At 38.9% G+C, this 8,572-nt stretch overlaps 1 non-coding gene across 1 annotated transcript; it reads right to left on the bottom strand.

Annotated features, from left to right (window-relative positions):
• Positions 1-3,057: 3,057 nt before the first annotated feature.
• LOC112724475 (small nucleolar RNA R71) lies at positions 3,058-3,165 on the bottom strand. Its single transcript, XR_003163636.1, has one exon. It is a non-coding gene; the product is annotated as a small nucleolar RNA R71 (small nucleolar RNA).
• Positions 3,166-8,572: the final 5,407 nt, after the last annotated feature.

Consider the following 8,572-nt stretch of genomic DNA (forward strand, 5'->3'; position numbering starts at 1 on the left):
TTCTTATGTATTTTCAACGGTGGAGTTTCTACACACCATAGATTAAGGTGTGGAGCCCTGCTGTTCCTCGTGAATTAATGCAATTACTACTATTTTTCTATTCAATTCACGCCTACTTCTTCTCTAAGATATCACTTGTTCTTCAACTTTATGAATGTGATGATCCGTGACACTCATCATCATTCTCACCTATGAACGTGTGCCTGACAACCACCTCCGTTCTACCTTCGATTGAGTGTGTATCTCTTGGGTTTCTAATCTAAGATTGGAACCTTCGTGGTATAGGCTAGAATTATTGGCGGCCATTCCTGAGATCCGAAAAGTCTAAACCTTGTCTGTGGTATTCCGAGTAGGATCTGGGAAGGGATGACTGTGACGAGCTTCAAACTCGCAATTGTGGGGCGTGTGACAGACGCAAAAGGATCAATGGATCCTATTCCGACATGATCGAGAACCGACAGCTGATTAGCCGATGTTGTGACAGAGCATCAGGACCATTTTCACTGAGAGGACGGGATGTAGCCATTGACAACGGTGATGCCCAACATAAAGCTTTCCATGGAAAGGAGTATGAATGAGTGGAAGAAGGCAATAGGAAAGCAGAGGTTCTAGAGGAAAAAAGCATCTTCATACGCTTATCTGAAATCCACCAATGAATTACATAAGTATCTCTATCTTTATTTTATGTTTATTTTCATCACCTTAAACTCCATAACCATTTGAATCCGCCTAATTGAGATTTACAAGATGACCATAGCTTGCTTCAAGCCGACAATCTCCGTGGGATCGACCCTTACTCACGTAAGGTTTATTACTTGGACGACCCAGTGCACTTGCTGGTTAGTTGTGCGGAATTGTGACAAAGTGTGATTCACGTTTAAGAGCTCCAAGTCTTTGGCGCCATTGTTGATGATCACAATTTCGTGCACCAAGTTTTTGGCGCCGTTGCCGGGGATTATTCGAGTTTGGAAAACTGACGGTTCATCTTGTTGCTTAGATTAGGTACTTTTCAGAATTTTTAAGAATGAATTCTAGAGTTTCAAGGTGATGTTCTTAGCATCACAAAAGCTGATTGATTCTCATCAATTTAGCTGCTGAATGTAATGTCCTGCTGAAGCTTGGCCAAACATGTCTAATCTTTTTAGACTGAAGCTTTAGACTAACATTGCATGATTCCTGGAATTCTTATTAAAAGTTTTGATTCTCTTTATTTTCTTTTCCATATAAGTTTCGAAAATCACAAAAAAAATTTATAAAACCATAAAAATCAAAAATATTTTATGTTTCTTGTTTGAGTCTATTGTCTAATTTTAAGTTTGGTGTCAATTGCATGTCTTTATCCTTCTAATTTTCAAAAATTTATATATATTGTTCTTCATTGATCTTTAAGTTGTTCTTGATGATTTCATTACTCTGATCTTTAAATTCTCTTGTTTTGTGTGTTTTATTGTTTTTCATATGCATTCTCAATTTCTTAGTGTCTCTTATATGAAAACTTTTAAGTTTGGTGTCTTGCATGCATTGTTTATTTGATCTTAGTTGCATTTTTATTGATTCCCATCATCAAAAAATCAAAAATATTTTTTAAAACTATGTCTTTTGAAGTAAATAATACAGAGAATTGAAGATTCAGAACATTCAGCAGAGGAATCAAACAGAAAAAGCTGGGCATTCAAAACGCCCAGTGAAGAAGGAAAACTGGTGTTTAAACGCCAGCCAGGGTACCTGGCTAGGCGTTTAACGCCCAAAAAGGTAGAGATTTGGGCGTTAAATGCCAGAATGGGCACCATTCTGGGCGTTTAACGCCAGGATGACACTAGAGGGAAGATTTTGTTTTTAATTCACATTTTTTTCAAGTTTTCATGATTTTTCAAAATAAAATCTTTTTCAAATCATATCTTTTCAATAATATCTCTTTCAAAATTAATTTCTTTCTATTTTATATTTATTTTCACTATTTTCAAAAATCCTTGTTTCAATTCAAGATTTACTTCAAAAATTTTCAAGTTGTTACTTGCCTATTAAGAAAGGATCAAAATTTTAAATTTTAGAATCATATCTTTTAATTTCTTGTTAGTCAAGTAATCAACTTTAATTTTAAAAACTTTCTTTTTCTAAATTGATTTTCAGTCATATCTTTTCAATCACATCTTTTTCAAAATTAATTTTTTTCAATCATATCTTTTTCTAATTTCAAAATCTTTTTTCAAAAATCACTTTATTTCTTTCCCAATATTAGTTTTCGAAAATCTCAATCAAATTTTCAAATTTCTTTTTAATTATTTAAAAATATTTTTAAATTATTTTCGAAAATTCTTCCCCTCTTTTCACATCCTTCTATTTAAAGGACTAAGACTCCTCATCAAGGTGCAATTCGAACTCTATCCCTCTTGATAAGTTTGAATTCCCTCTTCTCCACCTCCTCCTTCTATTCTTCTTTTCTTCTGACACTTCAAGGAATCTCTATACTGTGACATAGAGGATTCTATACTTTCTTGTTCTCTTCTCTTTCATATGAGCAGGAACAAAGATAAAGGCATACTTGTTCAAGCTGATCCTGAACCTGAAAGGACCTTGAAGAGAAAGCTAAGAGAAGCTAAAGAACAATTCTCTTTAGAGGGCCTAACAGAGCTTTTCAAGGAAGAAGAAACCATGGCAGCCGAAAACAACAACAATGCCAACAATGCAAGGAAGGTGCTTGGTGACTTTACTGCACCTACTCCTTATTTCTATGGGAAAAGCATCTCAATCCCTGCCATTGGAGCAAACAACTTTGAGCTTAAGCCTCAATTGGTTTCTCTAATGCAACAGAATTGCAAGTTTCATGGACTTCCATTAGAAGATCCTCATCAGTTCTTAGCTGAATTCCTGCAAATCTGTGACACTGTCAAGACCAATGGGGTTGACCCTGAAGTCTACAGACGTATGCTCTTTCCTTTTGCTGTAAGAGACAGAGCTAGAACATGGTTGCATTCACAACCTAAGGAAAGCCTGAACTCTTGGGAAAAGATAGTCAATGTCTTCTTGGCAAAGTTCTTTCCACCTCAAAAATTGAGTAAGCTTAGAGTGGAAGTCCAAACCTTTAGACAGAAGGATGGTGAGTCCCTCTATAAAGCTTGGGAGAGATACAAGCAATTGATCAGAAGGTGCCCTTCTGACATGCTTTCAGAATGGAGCATCATAGGAATCTTCTATGATGGTCTGTCTAAACTATCCAAGATGTCATTGGATAGCTCTGCTGGAGGATCTCTTCATCTGAAGAAGACGCCTGCAGAAGCTCAAGAACTCATTGAAATGGTTGTAAATAACCAATTCATGTACACTTCTGAAAGGAATCCTGTGAATAATGGGACAAATCAAAAGAAAGGAGTTCTTGAGATTGATACTCTGAATGCCATATTGGCTCAGAATAAAATATTGACCCAACAAGTCAATATGATTTCTCAGAGTCTGTCTGAAATGCAAGCAGCAACAGGCAGTACTAAAGAAGCTTCCTCTGAAGAAGAAGCTTATGATCCTGAGAACCCAGCAATGGAATAGGTGAATTACATGGGAGAATCCTATGGAAACACCTATAATCCTTCATGGAGAAATCATCCAAATCTCTCATGGAAGGATCAATAGAGACCTCAACAAGGTTTCAACAACAACAATGGTGGAAGAAACAGGTTTAGCAATGGCAAGCCTTTTCCATCATCTTCTCAGCAACAGACAGAGAATTCTAAGCAGAGCCCCTCTGACTTAACAACCATTGTCTCTGATCTAATCAAAACCACTCAAAGTTTCATGACTGAAACAAGGTCTTCCATTAGAAATTTGGAGGCACAATTGGGTCAGCTGAGTAAGAAAATTACTGAACTCCCTCCTAGCACTCTCCCTAGCAATACAGAAGAGAATCCAAAAAGAGAGTGTAAGGCCATAACCACAACCCACACGGCTGAACATGGAGAGGAGGAAGAGGCAGTGATTCCCACTGAAGAAGACCTCAATGGACGTCCACTGACCTCCATGGAGTTCTCTAATAAGGAACCATGTGAATCTGAGGCTCATTCTGAGACCATAGAGATTCCATTGAATCTACTTCTGCCTTTCATAAGCTCTGATGAGTATTCTTCCTCTGAAGAGGATGAAGATGTTACTGAAGAGCAAGTTGCTAAGTACCTTGGAGCAATCATGAAGCTAAATGCCAAGTTATTTGTTAATGAGACTTGGGAGAATGAACCTCCATTGCTCAGCAAGGAACTGGATGACTTGACTAGGCAGAGATTACCTCAAAAGAGACAGGACCCTGGAAAGTTCTCAATCCCTTGTACCATAGGCACCATGACCTTTGAGAAGGCTCTGTGTGACCTAGGGTCAAGCATAAACCTTATGCCTCTCTCTGTAATGGAGAAGCTAGGGATTATTGAGGTACAAGCTACAAGAATCTCATTGGAGATGGCAGACAATTCAAAGAAACAGGCTTATGGACTTGTAGAGGATGTCTTGGTAAAAGTTGAAGACCATTACATCCCTGCTGATTTCATAGTCCTAGAGACTGGGAAGTGTATGGATGAATCAATCATCCTTGGCAGACCCTTCCTAGCCACAGCAAAAGCTGTGATTGATGTTGATAGAGGAGAATTGATCATTCAAGTGAATGAAGACTCCCTTGTGCTTAGAGCTCAAGGATACCCCTCTGTAACCTTGGAGAGGAAGCATGAAGAGCTTCTCTCAATACAGAGTCAAACAAAGCCCCCACAGTCAAACTATAAGTTTGGTGTTGGGAGGCCACAACCAAACTCTAAGTTTGGTGTTGAACCCCCACATTCAAACTCTAAGTTTGGTTTTGAGAGGTTCCAACATTGCTCTGAACATCTGTGAGACTCCATGAGAGCCACTGTCAAGCTATTGACATTAAAGAAGCGCTTGTTGGGAGGCAACCCAATCTTTACTTATCTATGTTAAATTTCTATTTTCCTTTTTTATTTTATATTTTCTGTAGGTTGATGATCATGTAAAGTCACAAAAATAATTGAAAAAGCAAAAAAAAAGTGATAAATAGAATGAAAAATAGAACACCCTGGAGGAGACAGTTACTGGCGTTTAAACGCCAGTAAAGGTAGCAGAATGGGCGTTAAACGCCCAGTCTGGCACCATTCTAGGCGTTTAACACCAGAAATGGGCACCAGACTAGCGTTTAACGCCAGGAATGGACAAGAAGCTGCGTTAAACGCCAGAAATGGGCAGCAGCCTGGCGTTTAACGCCAGGATTGGCAGAAAGGGGTGTTTTGCACGCCACTTAGTGCAGGAATGAGATATCCTTGACACCTCAGGATCTGTGGACCCCACAGGATCCCCACCTACCCCACCTCTCTCTCTCTTCTTCACCCATTCACCAATCACCTCAATACCTCTTCCTCAAAAACCCCTCACCTATCAAATCCCACCATTCTCTTCACCACTCACATCCATCCTTCATAAAATCCCACCTACCTCACCATTCAAATTCAAACCACTTTCCCTCCCAAACCCACCCTCTATAGCCGAACCATACACACCCCTCTCATTCCTATATAAACTGATCTTCACTCCTTCATTTTCACACAACATACACACCATCTATCCCCCTTGGCTGAAACACAAAGCCCCCTCCATCTCCTCTACTTCTTCTTCTTCTACTCTCTTCTTTATTCTTTTGCTCGAGGACGAGCAACCTTCTAAGTTTGGTGTGGTAAAAGCTAAAGCTTTTTGTTTTTTCATAACCATTTATGGCACCAAAGGCTGGAGAAACCTCTAGAAAGAGGAAAGGGAAGGCAAAATCTTCCACCTCCGAGTCATGGGAGGTGGAGAGATTCCTCTCAAGGGTGCATCAAGATCACTTCTATGAAGTTGTGGCCAAGAAGAAGGTGATCCCCGAGGTCCCTTTTAAGCTCAAAAAGGACGAATATCCGGAGATCCGATATGAGATCCGAAGAAGAGGTTGGGAAGTTCTCACCAACCCCATTCAACAAGTCGGAATCTTGATGGTTCAAGAGTTCTATGCCAATTCATGGATCACCAAGAACCATGATCAAAGTGTGAACCCGGATCCCAAGAATTGGCTTACAATGGTCCGAGGGAAATACTTGGATTTTAGTCCGGAAAATGTAAGGTTGGCATTCAACTTACCCATGATGCAAGGAGATGCACACCCCTACACTAGAAGGGTCAACTTTGATCAAAGGTTGGACCAAGTCCTCATGGACATATGTGAAGAGGGCGCTCAATGGAAGAGAGATTCAAGAGGGAAGCCGGTTCAACTAAGGGTGGAGCACCAAGAGCATTCCATCCTCCTCCATGAAATTAGAGAAGATCAAAGAACCATGAGAGAGGAGCAACAAAGGCAAGCAAGAGACATTGAGGAGCTCAAGCACTCCATAAGATCTTCAAGAGGAAGAACAAGCCGCCATCACTAAGGTGGACCCGTTCTTTAATTTCCTTATTCTTTATTTTCTGTTTTTTGAAAATTGTGCTTTATGTTTATTTATGTTTGTGTCTTTATTACATGATCATTAGTGTCTAAGTGTCTATGCCTTAAAGCTATGAAAATAAATATATCACCTTTCTTAAATGAAAAATGTTTTCAATTAAAAAAGAAAAAGAAGTGCATGAATTTCAAATTTTAAAACAGTTTAATTATCTTGATGTGGTGCCAATACTATTGTTTTTCTGAATGAATGCTTGAATAGTGCATATTTTTGAATTTGATTGTTTATGAATGTTAAAATTGTTGGCTCTTGAAAGAATGAAAGGAAAAGGAGAAATGTTATCTGATGATCTGAAAAATCATAAAATTGATTCTTGAAGCAAGAAAAAGCAGTGAAAAGCTTGAAAAAAAAAAGAGAGGAAAAGCAAGCAGAAAAAGCCAATACCCCTTTAAACCAAAATGCAAGGGTGATAAAAAGGATCCAAGGCTTTGAGCATCAGTGGATAAGAGGGCCCACAGGAATAAAATCCTGGCTTAAGCGGCTAAACCAAGCTGTCCCTAACCATGTGCTTGTGGCGTGAAGGTGTCAAGTGAAAACTTGAGACTGAGCGGTTAAAGTCGAGGTCCAAAGCAAAAAGAAGAGTGTGCTTAAGAACCCTGGACACCTCTAATTGGGGACTCTAGCAAAGCCAAGTCACAATCTGAAAAGGTTCACCCAGTTATGTGTCTGTGGCATTTATGTATCCGGTGGTAATACTGAAAAACAAAGTGCTTAGGGCCACTGCCAAGACTCATAAAGTAGCTGTGTTCAAGAATCAACATACTTAACTAGGAGAGTCAGTAACACTATCTGGATTCTGAGTTCCTATAGATGCCAATCATTCTGAACTTCAAAGTATAAAGTGAGATGCCAAAACTGTTCAGAAGCAAAAAGCTAAAAGCCCCGCTCATCTAATTAATGCTGATCTTCATAGATGTTTTTGGAATTCATTGTATATTCTCTTCTTTTTTTATCCTATTTGATTTTTAGTTGCTTGGGGACAAGAAATAATTTAAGTTTGGTGTTGTGATGAGCGGATAATTTATACGCTTTTTGGCATTGTTTTTAGTATGTTTTTTGTATATTTTAGTTAGTTTTTATTATGTTTTTATTAGTTTTTAAATAAAAATCACTCTTCTGGACTTTACTATGAGTTTTTATATTTTTCTGTGATTTCAGGTATTTTCTGGCTGAAATTGAGGGACCTGAGCAAAAATTTGATTCAGAGGCTGAAAAAGGACTGCAGATGCTGTTGGATTCTGACCTACCTGCACTCAAAGTGGATTTTCTGGAGCTACAAAAGCCCGATTGGCGTGCTTTCAATTTCGTTGAAAAGTAGACATCCTGGGCTTTCGAGCAATATATAATAGTCCATACTTTGCCTAAGATTTGATGGCCCAAACAGGCGTTCTAAGTCAGCTCAAGAATTCTGGCGTTTGACTCCAAAACTGGCACAAAAGCTGGAGTTAAACGCCCAAACTGGCGCAAAAGCTGGCGTTTAACTCCAAGAAAAGTATCTACACATGGAAGCTTCAATGCTCAGCCCAAGCACACAGCAAGTGGGCCCGGAAGAAGATTTCTGCATTAATTACTCATTTCTGTAACCCTAGGCTACTAGTTTTCTATAAATAGGACCTTTTGCTATTGTATTTTCATCTTGGAATTATCTTTTGTTCATCTTTGGACGTGTATTTCTTAGATCATGGAGGCTGGCCTCACGGCCATGCCTAGACCTTGTTCTTATGTATTTTTAACGGTGGAGTTTCTACACACCATAGATTAAGGTATGGAGCTCTGCTGTTCCTCATGAATTAATGTAATTACTACTGTTTTTCTATTTAATTCACGCCTACTTCTTCTCTAAGATATCACTTGTTCTTCAACTTGATGAATATGATGATCCGTGACACTCATCATCATTCTCACCTATGAACGTGTACCTGACAACCACCTCCGTTCTACCTTCGATTGAGTGTGTATCTCTTGGGTTTCTAATCTAAGATTGGAACCTTCGTGGTATAGGCTAGAATTATTGGCGGCCATTCCTGAGATCCGGAAAGTCTAAACCTTGTCTGTGGTATTCC

Source organism: Arachis hypogaea, chromosome 11, assembly GCF_003086295.3.
Source record: "Arachis hypogaea cultivar Tifrunner chromosome 11, arahy.Tifrunner.gnm2.J5K5, whole genome shotgun sequence".
Lineage (NCBI taxonomy): Eukaryota > Viridiplantae > Streptophyta > Magnoliopsida > Fabales > Fabaceae > Arachis > Arachis hypogaea.